At 39.8% G+C, this 22,697-nt stretch overlaps 1 pseudogene; it reads right to left on the bottom strand.

Annotated features, from left to right (window-relative positions):
• Positions 1-374: 374 nt before the first annotated feature.
• On the bottom strand, positions 375-918 carry LOC103017296 (chromobox protein homolog 1-like; annotated as a pseudogene).
• Positions 919-22,697: the final 21,779 nt, after the last annotated feature.

Below are 22,697 nucleotides of genomic sequence, written 5' to 3'. Positions count from 1 at the left end.
ATGCAGAGTTAACACTATTGGGAAGAAGGCTGTGGGTTGTGGAGATGCTCTCTGAAGATCTACAGTATCTTTTGCTCTCCCACATCCCAGCCTGCAAGTTTTGTCCTATGTAGAAGGCCCTTTGCCTTTCTCAGTAAAGTTCAGAATGGGTTGTCTTGAAACACTGACCCTCCTTCCCCTCCACTGGGATGGGTGTGCAAACTATACAGCATGGAACGGCTTTAAAGCACTTGGGCTGCTGTAGGGCACAGAAACTATACTGGCTCTTCAAAGGACATCTTCTCAAGCCACCTCTATGGTGTCAAGACAAGTAGAACTCCTTTCCCCACTCGAAACCCACGGTCAGACGTGACAAGGGCTGGTACTCAGGAGAGTTAATTCTTGTCATCTTTTTTGTCATCATCCTCCAAGAGGTAGGAATGCCACGTCAGCCTTTCCTCATAGGAGGATATGACAACCTGTGGGCACTTGACATTGGCTTCCTTGGCAGGGCCCAGGTCAGCCTCATCAGTTTTTCCATTTCATCAGGAATATGAGTTCTCCACTGGAGTCTATAGCTCCAATAATCCACTCCAGTTCCAAAGCCTGGGCAAAGCCTCATGGCTTTTCTGACTCTTCTTTCTTCTTTGGTTTGCTCTCCTCCCCCTTATCTTCCGAATCAGAATCAGCTTTGCGCTTGCCCCCTTCTGATTTGTCTGTCTCGTGTGCTGTTTCCTGTGACTGCAGGAACTCGGCAATGAGGTCGGGGCAATCCAGGTTTTCTTCTGGCTCCTACGTGTCGTCCTCATCTGAGAACCCCTTCCACTTTAGGAGGTACTCCACTTTGCCCTTTACCACTCGATGGTCGAGAACTTTTCCTACCACATATTCTTCTTCTAGCACCTCCTCCACTTGCTTCTTGTTTTGTTTTCTCCCCATAGTGCCCGCCAGCTTTCTGGTATAAAGCGTGACTCTGCTCAGAGCAGCGCCCACGAGCCTGAGAAGAACCAGTGCCGCGCTACTGGCGCTTTTTTTTTTTTTTTGAGGAAAATAATTATTTAATAAGTAAACATGAAAACAATTCTTAAAAAGTCATGGCACAGACACATGGTAAGTCATTTATAGCCATTTAGATAAGGTTCTTATTAGGAGTTTTAATAAGCTAGGAAAATGCTTACAATTTATTTTTTTTTGAATTTCTGAATTTATTTTATTTTATTTAATTTTTATACAGCAGGTTCTTTCTTCTTTTTTTTCAGTAAAATTTTGCAATTTATATCATTCCTGTCCATTTCTTTATTTTTTTGAATTTTATTTTATATATTTTTTACACAGCAAGTTCTTAGTAGTTATCCATTTTATAAATATTAGTGTATATATGTCAATCCCAATCTCCCAATTCATCACAGCACCATCACCTCCCTCCACCGCTTACCCCCTTGGTGTCCATACGTTTGTTCTCTACATCTGTGTCTCTATTTCTGCCCTGCAAACAGGTTCATCTGTACCATTTTTCTAGGTTCCACATATACGCATTAATATACGATATTTGTTTTTCTCTTTCTGACTTACTTCACTCTGTATGACAGTCTCTAGGTCCATCCACATCTCTACAAATGACCCAATTTTGTCCCTTTTTATGGCTGAGTGATATTCCATTGTATATATGTACCACATCTTCTTTATCCATTCATCTGTCGATGGGCATTTAGGTTGCTTCCATGACCTGGCTATTGCATATAGTGCTGCAATGAACATCAGGGTGCATGTGTCTTTTTGAATGATGGTTTTCTCTGGGTATAGGCCCAGTAGTGGGATTGCTGGGTCATATGGTAATTCTATGTTTACTTTTTCAAGGAACCTCCATACTGTTCTCCATAATGGCTGTATCAATTTACACTCCCACCAACAGTGCAGGAAGGTGCCCTTTTCTCCACACGTTCCCCAGCATTTATTGTTTCTAGATTTTTGGATGATGGTCATTCTGACTGGTGTGAGGTGATACCTCATTGTGGTTTTGATTTGCATTTCTCTAATGATCAGTGATGTTGAGCAGCTTTTCATGTGTTTGTTGGCCATCTGTATGTCTTCTTTGGAGAAATGTCTATTGAGGTCTTCTGCCCATTTTTGGATTGGGTTGTTTGGTTTTTTAATATTGAGCTGCATGAGCTGTTTATATATTTTGGAGATAAATCCTTTGTCCATTGATTCATTTGCAAATATTTTCTCCCATTCTGAGGGTAGTTCTTCTCATCTTGTTTGTAGTTTCCTTTGCTTTGCAAAAGCTTTTCAGTTTCATTAGGTCCCATTTGTTTATTTTTGTTTTTATTTCCATTACTCTAGGAGGTGGATCAAAAAAGATCTTGCTGTGATTTATGTCAAAGAGTGTTCTTCCTATGTTGTCCGCTAAGAGTTTTATAGTGTCCGGTCTTACATTTAGGTCTCTACTCCATTTTGAGTTTATTTTTGTGTATGGTGTTAGGGAATGTTCTCATTTCATTCTTCTACATGTAGCTGTCCAGTTTTCCCAGAACCACTTATTGAAGAGACTGTCTTTTCTCCATTGTATATCCTTGCCTCCTTTGTCATAGATTAGTTGACCATAGGTGCGTGGGTTTATCTCTGGGCTTTCTATCCTGTTCCACTGATGTATATTTCTGTTTTTGTGCCAGTACCATATTGTCTTGATTACTGTAGCTTTATAGTATAGTCTGAAGTCAGGGAGTCTGACTCCTCCAGCTCCGTTTTTTTCCCTCAAGACTGCTTTGGCTGTTCGGGGTCTTTTGTGTCTCCATAGAAATTTTCAGATTTTTTGTTCTAGTTCTGTAAAAAATGCCATTGGTAATTGGATAGGGATTGCATTGAATCTGTAGATTGCTTTAGGTAGTATAGTCATTTTCACAATATTCATTCTTCCAATCCAAGAACATGGTATATCTCTCCATCTGTTTGTGTCATCTTTGATTTCTTTCATCAGTGTCTTATAGTTTTCAGCATACAGGTCTTTTGTCTCCCTAGGTAGGTTTATTCCTAGGTATTTTATTCTTTTTGTTGCAATGGTGAATGAGATTGTTTCCTTAATTTCTCTCTCCGATCATTGTTGTTAGTGTATAGGAATGCAAGAGATTTCTGTGCATTAATTTTGTATCCTGCAACTTTACCAAATTCATTGATTAGCTCTAGTAGTTTTCTGGTGGCATCTTTAGGATTCTCTATGTATAGTATCATGTCATCTGCAAACAATGACAGTTTTACTTCTTCTTTTCCAATTTGTATTCCTTTTATTTCTTTTTCTTCTCTGATTGCCATGGCTAGGACTTCCAAAACTATGTTGAATAATAGTGGTGAGAGTGGACATCCTTGTCTTGTTCCTGATCTTAGAGGAAATGCTTTCAGGTTTTCACCATTGGGAATGATGTTTGCTGTGGGTTTGTCCTATATGGCCTTTATTATGTTGAGGTAGGTTCCCTCTATGCCCACTTTCTGGAGAGTTTTTATCATAAATGGGTGTTGAATTTTGTCAAAAGCTTTTTCTGCATCTATTGAGATGATCATATGGTTTTTATTCTTCAGTTTGTTAATATGGTGTATCACATTGATTGATTTGCGTATATTAAAGAATCCTTGCATCCCTGGGATGAATCCCACTTGATCATGGTGTATGATCCTTTTAATGTGTTGTTGGATTCTGTTTGCTAGTATTTTGTTGAGGATTTTTGCATCTATATTCATCAGTGATATTGGTCTGTAATTTTCTTTTTTTGTAGTATCTTTGTCTGGTTTTGGTATCAGGGTGACGGTGGCCTCATAAAATGAGTTTGGGAGTGTTCCTTCCTCTGCAGTTTTTGGAAGTTTGAGAAGGATGGGTGTTAGCTCTTCTCTAAAGGTTTGATAGAATTCACCTGTGAAGCCATCTGGTCCTGGACTTTTGTTTGCTGGAAGATTTTAAATCACAGTTTCAATTTCATTACTTGTGATTGGTCTGTTCATATTTTCTCTTTCTTCCTGGTTCAGTCTTGGAAGGTTATACCTTTCTAAGAATATGTCCATTTCTTCCAGGTTGTCCATTTTGCTGGCATAGAGTTGCTTATAGTAGTCTCTTAGGATGCTTTGTATTTCTGTGGTGTCTGTTGTAACTTCTCCTTTTCATTTCTAATTTTATTGATTTGAGTCCTCTCCCTCTTTTTCTTGATGAGTCTGGCTAATGGTTTATCAATTTTGTTTATCTTCTCAAAGAACCAGCTTTTAGTTTTATTGATCTTTGCTATTGTTTTCTTTGTTTCTATTTCATTTATTTCTGCTCTGATCTTTATGATGTCTTTCCTTCTGCTAACTTTCGGTTTTGTTTGTTCTTCTTTCTCTAGTTCCTTTAGATGTAAGGTTAGATTGTTTATTTGAGACTTTTCTTGTTTCTCGAGGTAGGCTTGTATAGCTATAAACTTCCCTCTTAGAACTGCTTTTGCTGCATCCCATAGGTTTTGGATCGTCGTGTTTTCATTATCATTTTTCTCTAGGTATTTTTTGATTTCCTCTTTGATTTCCTCAGTGATCTCTTGGTTATTTAGTAACGTAGTGTTTACCCTCCATGTGTTTGTGTTTTTTACGTTTTTTTCCCTGTAATTGATTTCTAATCTCATAGTGTTGTGTTCAGAAAAGATGCTTGATATGATTTCAATCTTCTTAAATTTACTGAGGCTTGATTTGTGACCCAAGATGTGATCTACCCTGGAGAATGTTCCGTGCACACTTGAGAAGAAAGTGTAATCTGCTGTTTTTGGATGGAATGTCCTATAAATATCAATTAAATCTATCTGGTCTATTGTGTCATTTAAAGCTTGTGTTTCCTTATTAATTTTCTGTTTGGATGATCTGTCCATTGGTGTAAGTGAGGTGTTAAATTCCCCCACTATTATTGTGTTACTGTTGATTTCCTCTTTTATAGCTGTCAGCATTTGCCTTATGGATTGAGGTGCTCCTATGTTGGGTGCATATATATTTATAATTGTTATATCTTCTTCTTGGATTGACCCCTTGATCATTATGTAGTGTCCTTCCTTGTCTCTTGTAACATTCTTTATTTTAAAGTCTATTTTATCTGATATGAGTATTGCTACTCCATCTTTCTTTTGATTTCCATGTGCATGGAATATCTTTTTCCATCCCTTCACCTCCAGTCTGTATGTGTCCCTAGGTCTGAAGTGGGTCTCTTGTAGACAACATATATATGGGTCTTGTTTTTGTATCCATTCAGCGAGCCTGTTTCTTTTGGTTGGAGCATTTAATCCTTTCACGTTTAAGGTAATTATTGATATATATGTTCCTATTACCATTTTCTTAATTGTTTTGGGTGTGTTTTTGTAGGTCCTTTTCTTCTCTTGTGCTTCCACTTAGAGAAGTTCCTTTAGCGTTTGTTGTAAAGCTGGTTTGGTGGTGCTGAATTCTCTTAGCTTTTGCTTGTCTGTAAAGCTTTTGATTTCTCCATTGAATCTGAATGAGATCCTTGCCAGGTAGAGTAATCTTGGTTGTAGGTTCTTCCCTTTCATCACTTTAAATATGTCATGCCACTCCCTTCTGGCTTGTTGAGTTTCTGCTGAGAAATCAACTGTTAGCCTTATGGGAGTTCCCTTGTATGTTATTTGTCATTTTTCCCTTGCTGCTTTCAATAATTTTTCTTTGTCTTTAATTTTTGCCAATTTGATTACTATGTGTCTTGGCGTGTTTCTCCTTAAGTTTATCCTGTATGGGACTTTCTGCACTTCCTGGACTTGGGTGGCTATTTCCTTTCCCGTGTTAGCAAAGTTTTCAACTATAATCTCTTCAAATATTTTCTCATGTCCTTTCTCTCTCTCTTCTCCTTCTGGGGCCGCTATAATGTGAATGTTGTTGTGTTTAATGTTGTCCCAGAGGTCTCTTAGGCCCTCTTCATTTCTTTTCTTTCTTTTTTCTTTATTCTGTTCCATGGCAGTGAATTCCACTATTCTGTCTTCCAGGTCACTTATCCGTTCTTCTGCCTCAGTTATTCTGCTATTGATTCCTTCTAGTGTAGTTTTCATTTCAGTTATTGTATTGTTCATCTCTGTTTGTTTGTTCTTTAATTCTTCTATGTCTTTGTTAAACATTTCTTGCATCTTCTCGATCTTTGCCTCCATTCTTTTTCTGAGGTCCTGGATCATCTTCACTATCATTATTCTGAATTCTTTTTCTGGAAGGTTGCCTATCTCCACTTCATTTAGTTGTTTTTCTGCGGTTTTATCTTGTTCCTTCATGTGGTACAAAGTCCTCTGCCTTTTCATTTTGTCTGTCTTTCTGTGAATGTAGTTTTCCTTCCACAGGCTGCAGAATTGTAGTTCTTCTTGCTTCTGCTTCTGCCCTCTGGTGGATGAGGCTATCTTAGAGGCTTGTGCAAGCTGCCTGATGGGAGGGACTGGTGATGGGTAGAGCTGGGTGTTGCTCTGTTGGGCAGAGCTCAGTAAAGGTTTAATCTGCTTGTCTGCTGATGGGTGGGGCTGGGTTCCCTCCCTGTTGGTTGTTTGGCCTGAGGCGACCCAGCACTGGAGCCTACCCAGCTCTTTGGTGGGGCTAATGACAGACTCTGGGATGGCTCACGCTAAGGAGTACTTCCCAGAACTTCTGCTGCCAGTGTCCTTGTCCCCACGGTGAGCCACAGCCACCCCCTGCCTCTGCAGGAGACCCTCCAACACTAGCAGGAAGGTCTGGTTCAGTTACCCCTGGGGTCGCTGCTCCTTCCCCTGGGTCCCGATGCACACACTTCTTTGTGTGTGCCTTCCAAGAGTGGAGTCTCTGTTTCCCCCAGTCCTGTCAAAGTCCTGCAATCAAATCCGCTAGTCTTCAACCTCTGAATCTCTAGGAATTCCTCCTCCCATTGCTGGACCCCCAGGTTGGGAAGCCTGACTTGGGGCTCAGAACCTTCACTCCAGTGGGTAGACTTCTGTGGTATAAGTGTTCTCCAGTTTGTGAGTCACCCACCCAGCCATTATGGGATTTGATTTTATTGTGATTGCGCCCCTCCTAAGCATCTCATTGCTTCTCCTTTGTCTTTGGATGTGGGGTATCTTTTTTGGTGAGTTCCAGTGTCTTCCTGTCGATGATTGTTCAGCAGTTAGTTGTGATTCTGGTGCTCTCGCAAGAGGGAGTGAGCGCACGTCCTTTTACTCTGCCATCTTGAACCAACCCCTACTGGCACCTCTTGTTGGGCTGGTTTGGGGAGTCTGCCCATTGGAATTTTGACACAGGTGTAAAAGCAATTCAGTGAAGGAAGAACAGTCCTTTCAATAAATGGTGCTGAAACAACTGGACATTCATAGAAAAAAAAAATTGTACTTTGACCTAAGTCCAATACGTTATGCAAAAATTAACTCAAAATGGATCAAGTAAAACATAAAACTATAGGACATTAGAAGAAAACATAGGAGAAGGGTTTCCTGGTGGCACAGTGATTAAGAATATGCCTGACAATGCAGGAGACACGGGTTCAAGCCCTGGTCCAGGATGATCCCACATGCTGTGGAACAACTAAGCCCATGCACCACAACTACTGAGCCTGCGCTCTAGAGCCCACGAGCCACAACTACTGAAGCCCACACACCTAGAGCCCGTGACCCGCAACAAGAGAAGCCACCACAGTGAGAAGCCTGCGCACCGCAATGATGAGTAGCTCCCACTCGCTGCAACTAGAGAAAGCCCGCACACAGCAATGAAGACCCAATGCAGCCATAAATAAATAAATAAATAAATTTTTAAAAACATAGGAGAGTATCTTTAGGGTCACCAGAAGCACAATCCATAAAAGGAAAAATTGACAAATTGGACCTCATCAAAAGGTAAAATTCTTGCTCTGTGAAAGACAGTCGAGAGGAAGAAAAGAGATGGCTACAGAGTTGGAGAAAATATTTGCAAACCATATATCCAACAAAGGACTACTTCGTAGAATATATAAAGAACACTCAAAACTGAAAACAAACAAAGAAACAAAAAAACCCAAACAAACCCACCAGATAATCCAATTAGAAAATGAGCAAAACACATGAACAGACATTTCACTGAAGAGGATTTACAGATTTCACATAAGCACATAGAAAGATGTTCAACATCTTTAGCCATTAGGGAAATGAAAATTAAAACCACCATGATATATCACTACACACCTATCAGAATTGCTAAAATAAAAAAAAGAGTGACAACATCAAATTCTAGTGAGAACACAGAGAAACTGAGTTATACATTGCTGGTGGGAATGTAAAATGGTACACTTACTCTGGAAAACAGTGTGGAATTTCTTATAAAACTAAACATGCAACTACCATACAACCCAGAAATTGTACTTCTGGGCATTTATCCCAGAGCAATGGAAATGTATGTTCACACAAACACTTGTACATGAATGTTCATAGCAGCTTTACTCATAATAACCAAAATCAGGAAATGACCCCACATGTTCTCCAACGGGTGAATGGTTAAACAAATTGTATGTCTTAGTCTGTTTGGGATGCTATAACAAATTACCACAGATTAGGTGTCTTAAAAACAACAGAAATTTATTTCTCACAATTCAAGAGTGGGAAGTCCAAGATCCAGACTCCAGCAGATTTGATGTCTGATGAGAACATGCTTCCTACTCTGGAGTTTCTTTTATAAGGGCATTAATCCCATTCCTGAGTGTTCAGCCTTCATGACCAAAGGTCCCACCTCTAGATACCATCACACTGGAGATTATGTTTCAACATATGAATTTTGGGGCAACACAAAAATTCAGTCTATGGCATGTGGTACATTCATACCATGAGACAGAACTCAGTAAAAAGAGGAATGAACTCTTAAAAACATTTTTTTAAATTGACGAATAGTTGATTTACAATGTTGTGTTAGTTTCTGGTGTACGGCAAAGTGATTCAGTTATATATAGATATAGAAGCAAAGGTTTCAAAGCAGCTATTATAAATATGCTCAGAGAATTAAAGGAAATTATGACAAAGAATTAAAGCGAAATATAATTACAACTAAAGAGCAGGGAATCTCAACAAAAACAAAAAGATATAGCGAAGAACCAAGTGGAAATTCTAGAGTTGAAAAGTGCAATAACTTTAATGAAATATTTATTAGATGATCTTACAAATAGGCTTGAGATGGTAGAAGAAAGAATCAGTGAACTTGAACATAGATCATAAAAATTACCCAATCCTGAAGTTTCGAGAGAAAAAAATGATTGAAGAAAAATGAACAGAGCCTCAGGACCTGTGGGCAACATCAAGCGTACCAACATAGGGAAATGGTAGTCACAGAAAAAGAGGAGCTAAAAAAAGAGATAGAAAAAAACATTTGAAGAGGGCTTCGCTGGTGGTGCAGTGGTTAAGAATCCTCCTGCCAAAAGACCTGTACTAAGGAAACTATAAGACACTGATGAAAGAAATCAAAGATGACACAAACAGATGGAGAGACATACCATGCTCTTGGATTGGAAGAATCAATATTGTGAAAGTGACTATATTACCCAAAGCAATCTACAGATTCAATGCAATCCCTATCAAATTACCAATGGCATTTTTTACAGAACTAGAACAAAAAATCTGAAAATTTGTATGGAGACACGAAAGACCGCAAATAGCCAAAGCAGTCTTGAGGGAAAAAAACGGAGCTGGAGGAGTCAGACTCCCTGACTTCAGACTATACTACAAAGCTACAGTAATCAAGACAATATGGTACTGGCACAAAAACAGAAACATAGATCAATGGAACAGGATAAAAAGCCCAGAGATAAACCCACGCACCTATGGTCAACTAATCTATGACAAAGGAGGCAAGGATATACAATGGAGAAAAGATAGTCTCTTCAATAAGGGGTTCTGGGACAACTGGACAGCTACATGTAAAAGAATGAAATGAAAACACTCCCTAGGTGCTTCCCTGGTGGCGCAGTGGTTGCGAGTCTGCCTGCCAATGCAGGGGACGCGGGTTCGAGCCCTGGTCTGGGAAGATCCCACATGCCGCGGAGCAACTGGGCCCGTGAGCCACAACTACTGAGCCTGCGCGTCTGGAGCCTGTGCTCAGCAAGAAGAGAGGCCGCGATAGTGAGAGGCCCGCGCACCGCGATGAAGAGTGGCCCCCGCTCGCCGCAACTAGAGGAAGCCCTCGCACAGAAACGAAGACCCAACACAGCCAAAATAAATAAATAATAATTAAAGGTGCTAATAATTTTAAAAAAAGACTTTAGCCCATATCAATTTCAAAAAAACAAAAAAAAACAACAACAACAAAACAAAAACACTCCCTAACACCATACACAAAAATAAACTCAAAATGGAGTAGAGACCTAAATGTAAGACCGGACACTATAAAACTCTTAGAGGACAACATAGGAAGAACACTCTTTGACATAAATCACAGCAAGATCTTTTTTGATCCACCTCCTAGAGTAATGGAAATAAAAACAAAAATAAACAAATGGGACCTAATGAAACTGAAAAGCTTTTGCAAAGCAAAGGAAACTACAAACAAGATGAGAAGACAACGCTCAGAATGAGAGAAAATATTTGCAAACGAATCAATGGACAAAGGATTTATCTCCAAAATATATAAACAGCTCATGCAGCTCAATATTAAAAAACCAAACAACCCAATCCAAAAATGGGCAGAAGACCTCAATAGACATTTCTCCAAAGAAGACATACAGATGGCCAACAAACACATGAAAAGCTGCTCAACATCACTGATCATTAGAGAAATGCAAATCAAAACCACAATGAGGTATCACCTCACACCAGTCAGAATGACCATCATCCAAAAATCTAGAAACAATAAATGCTGGGGAACGTGTGGAGAAAAGGGCACCTTCCTGCACTGTTGGTGGGAGTGTAAATTGATACAGCCATTATGGAGAACAGTATGGAGGTTCCTTGAAAAAGTAAACATAGAATTACCATATGACCCAGCAATCCCACTACTGGGCCTATACCCAGAGAAAACCATCATTCAAAAAGACACATGCACCCTGATGTTCATTGCAGCACTATATGCAATAGCCAGGTCATGGAAGCAACCTAAATGCCCATCGACAGATGAATGGATAAAGAAGATGTGGTACATATATACAATGGAATATCACTCAGCCATAAAAAGGGACAAAATTGGGTCATTTGTAGAGATGTGGATGGACCTAGAGACTGTCATACAGAGTGAAGTAAGTCAGAAAGAGAAAAACAAATATCGTATATTAATGCATATATGCGGAACCTAGAAAAATGGTACAGATGAACCTGTTTGCTAGCAGAAATAGAGACACAGATGTAGAGAACAAATGTATGGACACCAAGGGGGGAAAGCCGGGGGTGGTGGTGGTGGTGGGATGAATTGGGAGATTGGGATTGACATATATACACTAATACATATAAAATAGATAACTCATAAGAACCTGCTGTATAAAAAATTAAATAAAATGTAAAAATGTAAAAATAATTTTAAATAAAAATAAAATTCAAAACAAATAAACAAACAAAAAGAATCCGCCTGCCAATGCAGGTGACACAGGTTTGAGCCCTGGTCCGGGAGGATCCCACATGCCGCGGAGCAACTAAGCCTGTGCGCCACAATGACCGAGCCTGAGCTCTAGAGCCTGCGAGCCACAACTACTGAAGCCCGCACGCCTAGAGCCTGTGCTCCACAACAAGAGAAGCCACCACAATGAGAAGCCCATGCACTGCAACGAAGAGTAGCCCTCGCTTGCTGCAACTAGAGAAAGCCCGTGTGCAGCAATGAACATGCCAAGCAGCCAAAAAAAAAAAAAAAAGTTGAAGAAATCATGGCCTAAAATTTTCAAATTTGGTAAAGATCACTAAATCTACAGATCCAAAAATATCAATGAATCCCAAGTTAAATAAATTCAAAGGGAGCCCTACCTAAATACACCATGAAATACAAAGAAAAAAATCTCAAAACAGCAAGAGAAAAATGACTCAGGGAAACAATGCAATTAAAAACTGACTTCTCAGAAACAATGGTAGAAGACAGTGGAGTGGCATATTCAAAGTGCTAAGAGAAAAACTGCCAACCAAGAATTCTATATGCAGAAAGATTATCCTTCAAAAATGAATTTGGGAGGAGATTAAGATGGTGGAGTAGGAGGATGCAAGCTCACCTACCCCCTTAAACACATCAAAAATACACATACAGATGGAGTAATTCTCACTGAAAACAAACAGGAGACTGGCAGAAAGACTCTTATAAAACCAAGGCTGCAAGAAAGATCCACAGAGAATCAGGCAGGAAGGAAAGAAAAGTGATCAGGTTGGGATCTGCATCCCTGGGAGCAGACACAGAAGAGGAGGAGGATTACATGGGCTTGGAGATATCCCCTGGTGAGTGAGCAGTTTGAAACACATATTGGGCATCCTGGGTTGGGGTCCGACACTGGGAGAACGAGTACCCATAACTGGTTTGAAACCAGCGGGACTGACAGCAGGGCTGTAAGAAACCTAGACTCTGCTCCTGAAGGGTACACATATAATTGCTAATTCCCAAAACAAGGTAGAGGAAGCAGATTAAAACTGTCTGGAACTCTGACCAGTTTCTCTCAACTGCCCCAATGTGTCCCAGCCAGAGCTGAGTGCCCACTCCAGCCCCTCTTACTCCGTGGAACAGCTCCACACTAGGGCAAAGACCGCCACAGCTGAGGGGAATGCATAGTTGTAGGGGACAAAGCCAGCTCAGACCCAACACAGCATCTAAACAGGCGAGAGCAGCCATTATTGGCACTTGCAGAGGCAACAGATAGGGAATGAGCAGGAACCCTGACTGGTGCAGGGACTTCCCCAGCCCATGCCCTAACCCATGCTGAGCACCCACTCCAGCTCCTCTTGCCCAACACTGCTCCCCTTTTGGGAAAATGTGCCAATGCTGGGAGGGGTGAGAGCACACACTGAGAGGGAACAGAGCCATCTTGGACCTGACCCTCAGGGCTTCTGCTCCAGCAGCTTGGGAATTGACCCTGCACCCAGTAGAGTGGTGCTGGCCCCTAAGCAGAGGAGAAGACCCAGCTCACACCAGGCTCCAGCCATAGCCCCTCCATCTCCAGCTCCACATCCTATCAAGGTGATAGCTGCCAGCACACCTTGGGGGATGTAAGTTGTGTTCATGTCAGATACAGCTCTCCCAGAAAAGGCACTGGGAACACACAAACTGTAGAGGGATGCTCTCACACAAGGACACCCCTTCCAGACCAGGATAGGTAACTGTTTCACCTAATTTCATGGATACAGAGACATTTAATCAAAACAAGAAGACAGGGGCTTCCCTGGTGGTGCAGTGGTTAAGAATCCACCTGCCAATGCAGGAGACACGGGTTCAAGCTCTGGTCTGGGAAGATCCCACATGCCATGGAGCAACTGAGCCTGTGCGCCACAGCTACTAAAGCCTGGGCTCTAGAGCCCGCGAACCACAACTACTGAAGCCCATGCACCTAGAGCCCATGCTCCGCAACAAGAGAGGCCACCGCAATGAGAAGCCTGCACACCACAATGCGGAGTAGCCCCTGATCCCCACAGCTGGAGAAAAGCTCAAGCAGCAACGAAGACCCAATGCAGCCAAAAATAAATAAATAAAATAAATAAATTTATTTAAAAAAAAACCAAGAAGACAGAGGAATTTGTTTCAAATGAAAGAACAAGAAAAAACAACTACTGAAACAGAAATAAATAATTTACCAGAAAAAGAGTTCAAAGCATTAGTAATAAGAATGCTAATTGATGTAGGGAAAAGAATAGATGAACACAGTGATAATTTTAATAAGGAAGTAGAAAATATTAAAAAAAAACCCAGTCAAATCTGAAGAATACAATAACTATAACGAAAAACACACTAGAAGGAATTAACAGCAGACTAGGTGATACAGAAGAATGCATAAGTGATCTGTAAGATAGAATAATGGAAATCATCCAATCAGTAAAAAAGGAAAACAAATTTAAAAAATGAGAACAGTTTAAGGGACCTCTGGGACAACATCAATGTAACAACATTTACATTATAGGGGTCCCAAAAGAAGAAGAGAAAGGGGTAAAAGATGTATTTGATGAAATTATGGCTGAAAACATCCTGAATGTGAAGAAGGAAATAGATATTCAGGTACAGGAAGTACAGAGGGTCCCAGAAAAGATGAATCCAAAGAGATCCACACCAAGATATATCATAATTAAAATGGCAAAAGTTAAAAAGAAAATTTTAAAGGGATCAAGGGAAAAACAAAGAGTCATAAACAAGGGACACTCCAAATGGCTATTAGCTGATTTCTCTGCAGAAACTTTGCAGGCCAGAAGGGTGTGGCATGATACATTTAAAATGCTGAAAGGGAAAAACCTACAACACAGGATGCTCTACCCAGCAAGCTTATCATCTAGAATTGAAGGAGAGATAAAGAACTTCCCAAACAAGCAAAAACTAAAACTCAATACTAAACTGACCCTAAAAGCAATGTTAGAGGGTCTTTTCTAAGTGGAAAAGAAAAGGCTATAAGAAATAAGAATCCATAAGAAAGGGAAAATCCCACTAGTAAAGGCAAATATATAGTAAAGCCTATGGATCAACCACTTAAATAAGCTAGGATGAAGATTAAAAGACAAAATTGTAAAATCATCTATAACTACAATAAACAGTTAAGGGATAAACATGAAGATGTAAAATATGATATCAAAAACAAAATGTGGGGGATGGGAGTAAAAAATGTATATCTTTTAGAATGTGTTTGGACTTAAATGACTAACAGTTTAAAGCAAATAGATATAGTTATAGGTCAACATATATGAACCCCATGGTAACCACAAATCTGAAACCTACGAATAGATACACAAATACTAGAGAGAAAGGACCATAAGCATACCACTAAAGAAAACCATCAAACCACAAGGGAAGAAATTGAAAGAAGAAAAGACCAGAGAAAAATGAAAAAACCAACCAGAAAACAAGTACCAAAATGCCAGTAAGTACTTACTTACCAATAATCACTTTAAATGTCAACAGACTAAATGCTCCAATCAAAAGATATAGGGTGGCTGACTGGATAAAAAAAAAAAGAGACCCATCTATATGCTGCTTATAAAAGACTCACTTCAGAGCGAAAGACACACAGACTGAAAATGAGGAGGTGGAAAAAGATATTTCATGCAAATGGAAATGACAAGAAACATGGGGTAGCAATACTTATGTCAAACAAAATAGGCTTTAAAGCAAAGTCTACAACAAAAGACAAAGAAGGGCATTATATAATGATAAAGGGATCAGTATAAGAAGTGGATATAGCATTCATTAACATAGATGCACCTATTATAGGAGCACCTAAATATATAAAGCAAATATTAACAAACATAAAGGGAGAAACTGACAATAATGCAATAATAGTAGGGGACTTTAACACCCCAATGACATCAAGGGACAGATCATCCAGACAGATAATCAAAAAGCAAACAGTGGCCTTAAATGACACAGACAAGTAGAACTTAATAGATGTCTACAGTATATTCCATCCAAAAACAGTAGAATACACATGCTTTAAGTGCATATGGAATGTTCTCCAGGGTAGACCACAAGCTAGACCACAAAATATGCCTCATCATATTTAAGAGGATAGAAATTATATCAAATACTTTTTCTGACCAGAACAGTACAAAACTAGAAATCAATCAAGAAAGAAAAATGGGAAGAACATAAACACGTGGAGACTAACCAACTTGCTACTAAAAAATAGTGGGTCAATGAAGAAATCAGAGGAAATGAGAAAATACCTCAAGACAAAACAAAATAAAGGGCTTCCCTGGTGGTGCAGTGGTTAAGAATCTGCCTGCCAATGCAAGGGACACAGGTTCGAGCCCTAGTTGGGGAAGATCCCACATGCTGCAGAACAACTAAGCCCATGCACCACAACTACTGAGCTCTGTGCTCTAGAGCCTGCGAGCCACAACTACTGAGCCAGCGTGCCACAACTACTGAAGCCAGTGCACCTAGAGCCCATGCTCTGCAACAAGAGAAGCCATTGCAATGAGAAGCCTATGTACTGCAATGAAGAGTAGCCCCCACTCGCCACAACTAGAGAAAGCCCATGCACAGCAACGAAGACCCAACACAGCCAAAAATAAATAAGTTAATTAATTAAAAAATAAATAAAAACAGGACATTCCAAAATCTATGGGACGCAGCAAAAGCAGTTTGAAGAGGGAAGTTTATAGCTATACATGCCTATCTCAAGAAATAGGAAAGGGCTTCCCTGGTGGCGCAGTGGTTGAGAATCTGCCTGCTAATGCAGGGGACACGGGTTCGAGCCCTGGTCTGGGAGGATCCCGCGTGCCGCGGAGCAGCTGGGCCCGTGAGCCACAATTGCTGAGCCTGCGCGTCTGGAGCCTGTGCCCCGCGACGGGAGGGGCCGCGATAGAGAAAGGCCCGCGCACCGCGATGAAGGGCGGTCCCCGCACCGCGATGAGGAGTGGCCCCCGCTTGCCGCAACTGGAGAAAGCCCTCGCACGAACCGAAGACCCAACACAGCCAAAAATAAATAAATAAATAAATAAATAAGAAAATCCTTTAAAAAAAAAAAAAAAAAAAAAAGAAATAGGAAAAATCTCAAAGAAACAACCTAACCTACCACCTAAAGGAATTAGAGAAAGAAGAACAAAGCCCAAAGTCAGCAGAAGGAAAGAAATAATAAAGATTAGAGAAAAAATAGAGGGAAAAAAATAGAAAATATCAATAAAATCAAGATCTGTATTTTTTAAAAAAGATGAACAAAATTGATAAGCCTTTAGCCAGGCTCATCAAGAAAAAAAGAGAGAGGACCCAAATAAACAAAATAAGAAATAAAAGAGAAGAAATAACAACTGATACCACAGAAATACCGAAAAATAAGAGAATACTATGAACAGTTAAATGCCAACAAATTGGACAACCTAGAAGACATCAACAAATTTCTAGAAACATACAATGTGCCCTGACTGAATCAGGAAGAAATATACAATGGGAACAGGCCAATTACTAGCAATGAAACTGAATTTGTGAAAAACTCCCCCACACCCCCCAAAAAAAGTACAGGACTGGATGGCTTCACAGGGGAATTCTACCAAACATATAAAGAAGAGCTAATAACTATCCTTCTCAAACTATTTCAGAATTGAAGAGGAGGGAACACTCCCAAATTCATTCCATGCTGCCACCATTACCTTGATACCAAACCAAACAAAGACACTACAAAAAAAGGAAAATTACAGGCTGATACCTCTAATGAATATAGATGCAAAAATCCTCAAATAAGGGCTTCCCTGGTGGCACAGTGGTTGAGAATCTGCCTGCCAATGCAGGGGACACAGGTTCGAGCCCTGGTCTGGGAGGATCCCACATGCCACGGAGCAACTAGGCCCGTAAGCCACATTACTGAGCCTGCGCATCTGGAGCCTGTGCTCCACAACAAGAGAGGCCGCGATAATGAGAAGTCCGCGCACCGCGATGAAGAGTGGCCCCCACTTGCCGCAACTAGAGAAAGCCCTCATGCAGTAACGAAGACCCAACACAGCCATAAATAAATAAATAAATAAATAAACCCAAAGTTAAAAAAAAATCCTCAAATAAACACTAGCAATCTGAATTCAACAATATATAAAAAGGATCATACTACATGATCAAGTGGGATTTATTCCTGGGATGCAAGGATGATTCAATATCCACAAATTCATCAATGTGATACAACACATTAACAAAAAGAAGGGTAAAAAATCATACGACCCTCCCATCAGGAAACTTGCACAAGCCTCTTAGAAAGCCTCATCCACCCTCCCATCAGGAAACTTGCACAAGCCTCTTAGATAGCCTCATCCACCAGAGGGCAGACAGCAGAAGTAAGAAGAACTACAATCCTGCAGCCTGTGGAACAAAAACCATTCACAGAAAGACAGACAAGAGGAAAAGCAGAGGGCTATGTACCAGATGAAGGAACAAGATAAAACCCCAGAAAAACAACTAAAGGAAGTGGAGATAGGCAACCTTCCAGAAAAAGAATTCAGAATAATGATAGTGAAGATGATCCAGGACCTCAGAAAAAGAATGGAGGCAAAGATCGAGAAGATGCAAGAAATGTTTAACAAAGACATAGAAGAATTAAAGAACAAACAAACAGAGATGAACAATACAATAACTGAAATGAAAACTACACTAGAAGGAATCAATAGCAGAATAACTAAGGCAGAAGAATGGATAAGCAAACTGGAAGACAGAATGGTGGAATTCACTGCCACAGAACAGAATAAAGAAAAAAGAATGAAAAGAAATGCAGACAGCCTAAGAGACCTCTGGGACAACATTAAGCGCAACAACATTCGCATTATAGGGGTCCCAGAAGGAGAAGAGAGAGAGAAGGGACACGAGAAAATATTTGAAGAGATTATAGTCGAAAACTTCCCTAACATGGGAAAGGAAATAGCCACCCAAGTCCAGGAAGCGCAGCAAGTCCCATACAGGATAAACCCAAGGAGAAACACGCCGAGACACATAGTAATCGAATAGGCAAAAATTAAAGCCAAAGAAAAATTATTGAAAGCAGCAAGGGAAAAACGACAAATAACATACAAGGGGACTCCCATAAGGTTAACAGTTGATTTCTCAGCAGAAACTCTACAAGCCAGAAGGGAGTGGCATGATATATTTAAAGTGGGGCTTCCCTGGTGGCACAGTGGTTGAGAATCTGCCTGCCAATGCAGGGGACACAGGTTCGAGCCCTGGTCTGGGAAGATCCCACATGCTGCGGAGCAGCTGGGCCCGTGAGCCACAACTGCTGAGCTTGCGCGTCTGGAGCCTGTGCTCTGCAAAAAGAGAGGCTGCGATAATGAGAGGCCCGCGCACCGTGATAAAGAGTGGCCCCCACTTGCCGCAATGAGAGAAAGCCCTCGTGCAGAAACGAAGACCCAACACAGCCATAAATAAATAAATAAATAAATAAAATTTAAAAATATATATTTAAAAAAAAAAAAGTGATGAACGGGAAGGACCTACAACCAAGATTACTCTACCCGGCAAGGATCTCATTCACATTCGATGGAGAAATCAAAAGCTTTACAGACAAGCAAAAGCTAAGAGAACTCAGCACCACCAAACCAGCTCTACAACAAATGCTAAAGGAACATCTCTAAGTGGGAAACACAAGAGAAGAAAAGGACCTACAAAAATAAATCCAAAACAATTAAGAAAATGGTCACAGGAACATGCATATCGATAATTACCTTAAACGTAAAAGGATTAAATGCTCCAAGCAAAAGACGCAGGCTTGCTGAATGGATACAAAAACAAGACCCATATATATGCTGTCTACAAGAGACGCACTTCAGACCTAGGGGCACATACAGACTGAAAGTGAGGGGATGGAAAAAGATATTCCCTGCACATGGAAATCAAAAGAAAGCTGGAGTAGCAATACTCATATCAGATAAAATTAGACTTTAAAATAAAGAATGTTACAAGAGACAAGGAAGGATACTACATAATGATCAAGGGATCAATCCAAGAAGAAGATATAACAATTATAAATATATATGCACCCAACATAGGAGCACCTCAATACATAAGGCAACAGCTAACATCTATAAAAGAGGAAATCGACAGTAACACAATAATAGTGGGGGACTTTAACACCTCACTTACACCAATGGACAGATCATCCAAAATGAAAATAAATAAGGAAACAGAAGCTTTAAATGACACAATAGACCAGATAGATTTAATTGATATTTATAGGACAGTCCATCCAAAAACAGCAGATTACACTTTCTTCTCAAGTGTGCACGGAACATTCTCCAGGATAGATCACATCTTGGGTCACAAATCAAGCCTCAGTAAATTTAAGAAAATTGAAATCATATCAAGCATCTTTTCTGAACACACCACTATGAGATTAGAAATCAATTACAGGGAAAAAAACGTAAAAAACACAAACACATGGAGGCTACACACTACGTTACTAAATAACCAAGAGATCACTGAGGAAATCAAAGAGGAAATCAAAAAATACCTAGAGAAAAATGATAATGAAAACACGACGATCCAAAACCTATGGGATGCAGCAAAAGCAGTTCTAAGAGGGAAGTTTATAGCTATACAAGCCTACCTCGAGAAACAAGAAAAGTCTGAAATAAACAATCTAACCTTACATCTAAAGGAACTAGAGAAAGAAGAACAAACAAAACCGAAAGTTAGCAGAAGGAAAGAAATAATAAAGATCAGAGCAGAAATAAATGAAATAGAAACAAAGAAAACAATAGCAAAGATCAATAAAACTAAAAGCTGGTTCTTTGAGAAGATAAACAAAATTGATAAACCATTAGCCAGACTCATCAAGAAAAAGAGGGAGAGGACTCAAATCAATAAAATTAGAAATGAAAAGGAGAAGTTACAACAGACACCACAGAAATACAAAGCATCCTAAGAGACTACTATAAGCAACTCTATGCCAGCAAAATGGACAACCTGGAAGAAATGGACATATTCTTAGAAAGGTATAACCTTCCAAGACTGAACCAGGAAGAAATAGAAAATATGAACAGACCAATCACAAGTAATGAAATTGAAACTGTGATTTAAAATCTTCCAACAAACAAAAGTCCAGGACCAGAAGGCTTCACAGGTGAATTCTATCAAACCTTTAGAGAAGAGCTAACACCCATCCTTCTCAAACTCTTCCAAAAAATTGTGGAGGAAGGAACACTCCCAAACTCATTCTATGAGGCCACCATCACCCTGATACCAAAACCAGACAAAGATACTACAAAAAAAGAAAATTACAGACCAATATCACTGATGAATATAGATGCAAAAATCCTCAACAAAATACTAGCAAACAGAATCCAACAACACATTAAAAGGATCATACACCATGATCAAGTGGGATTCATCCCAGGGATGCAAGGATTCTTCAATATACGCAAATCAATCAATGTGATACACCATATTAACAAACTGAAGAATAAAAACCATATGATCATCTCAATAGATGCAGAAAAAGCTTTTGACAAAATTCAACACCCATTTATGATAAAAACTCTCCAGAAAGTGGGCATAGAGGGAACCTACCTCAACATAATAAAGGCCATATAGGACAAACCCACAGCAAACATCATTCTCAATGGTGAAAACCTGAAAGCATTTCCTCTAAGATCAGAAACAAGACAAGGATGTCCACTCTCACCACTATTATTCAACATAGTTTTGGAAGTCCTAGCCATGGCAATCAGAGAAGAAAAAGAAATAAAAGGATGGGCTTCCCTGGTGGTGCAGTGGTTGAGAGTCTGCCTGCCAATGCAGGGGACACGGGCTCGAGCCCTGGTCTGGGAGGATCCCACATGCCGCGGAGCAGCTGGGCCCGTGAGCCACAATTGCTGAGCCTGCGCATCTGGAGCCTGTGCTCCGCAACAATAGAGGCCGTGATAGTGAGAGGCCTGCGCACCGCGATGAAGAGTGGCCCCCGCTTGCCACAACTAGAGAGGGCCCTCGCACAGAAGCGAAGACCCAGCACAGCCAAAAATAAATAAATAAATAAATAAAATAAAATATGTATGTTATCTCTAAAATAAATAAATAAATAAATGGATAGCAACATTTAAAAAAAAAGAAATAAAAGGAATACAAATTGGAAAAGAAGAAGTAAAACTGTCACTGTGTGCAGATGACATAATACTGTACATAGAGAATCGTAAAAATGCCACCAGAAAACTACTAGAGCTAATCAATGAATTTGGTAAAGTTGCAGGATACAAAATTAATGCACAGAAATCTCTTGCATTCCTATACATTAACGATGAAAAATCTGAAAGAGAAATTAAGGAAACACTCCCATTTACCATTGCAACAAAAAGAATAAAATAGTTAGGAATAAGCCTACCTAGGGAGACAAAAGACCTGTATGCAGAAAACTGTAAGACACTCATGAAAGAAATTAAAGATGATACCAACAGATGGAGAGATATACCATGTTCTTGGATTGGAAGAATCAATATTGTGAAAATGACTATACTACCCAAAGCAATCTACAGATCCAATGCAATCCCTATCAAATTATCAATGGCATTTTTTACGGAGCTAGAACAAATCATCTTAAAATTTGTATGGAGACACCAAAGACCCCGAATAGCCAAAGCAGTCTTGAGGGAGAAAAACAGAGTTGGAGGAATCAGACTCCCTGACTTCAGACTATACTACAAAGCTACAGTAATCAAGACAATGTGGTACTGGCACAAAAACAGAAACATAGATCAATGGAACAAGATAGAAAGCCCAGAGAAAAACCCACGCACCTATGGTCTACTAATCTATGACAAAGGAGGCAAGGATATACAATGAAGAAAAGGCAGTCTCCTCAATAAGTGGTGCTGGGAAAACTGGACAGCTATACGTAAAAGAACGAAATTAGAACACTCCCTAACACCATACACAAAAATAAACTCAAAATGGATTAGAGACCTAAATGTAAGACTGGACACTATAAAACTCTTAGAGGAAAACATAGGAAGAATGCTCTTTGACATAAATTACAGCAAGATCTTTTTTGATCCACCTCCTAGAGTAATGGAAATAAAAACAAAAATAAACAAATGGGACCTAATGAAACTTCAAAGCTTTTGCACAGCAAAGGAAACCATAAACAAGACGAAAAGACAACCCTCAGAATGGGAGAAAATATTTGCAAATGAATC

This window comes from Balaenoptera acutorostrata, chromosome 15 (genome assembly GCF_949987535.1).
Source record: "Balaenoptera acutorostrata chromosome 15, mBalAcu1.1, whole genome shotgun sequence".
NCBI classification, from domain to species: Eukaryota; Metazoa; Chordata; class Mammalia; order Artiodactyla; family Balaenopteridae; genus Balaenoptera; species Balaenoptera acutorostrata.
Note: the sequence above shows the minus strand (reverse complement) of the source record. Positions and strands in the feature narration are given on the sequence as shown.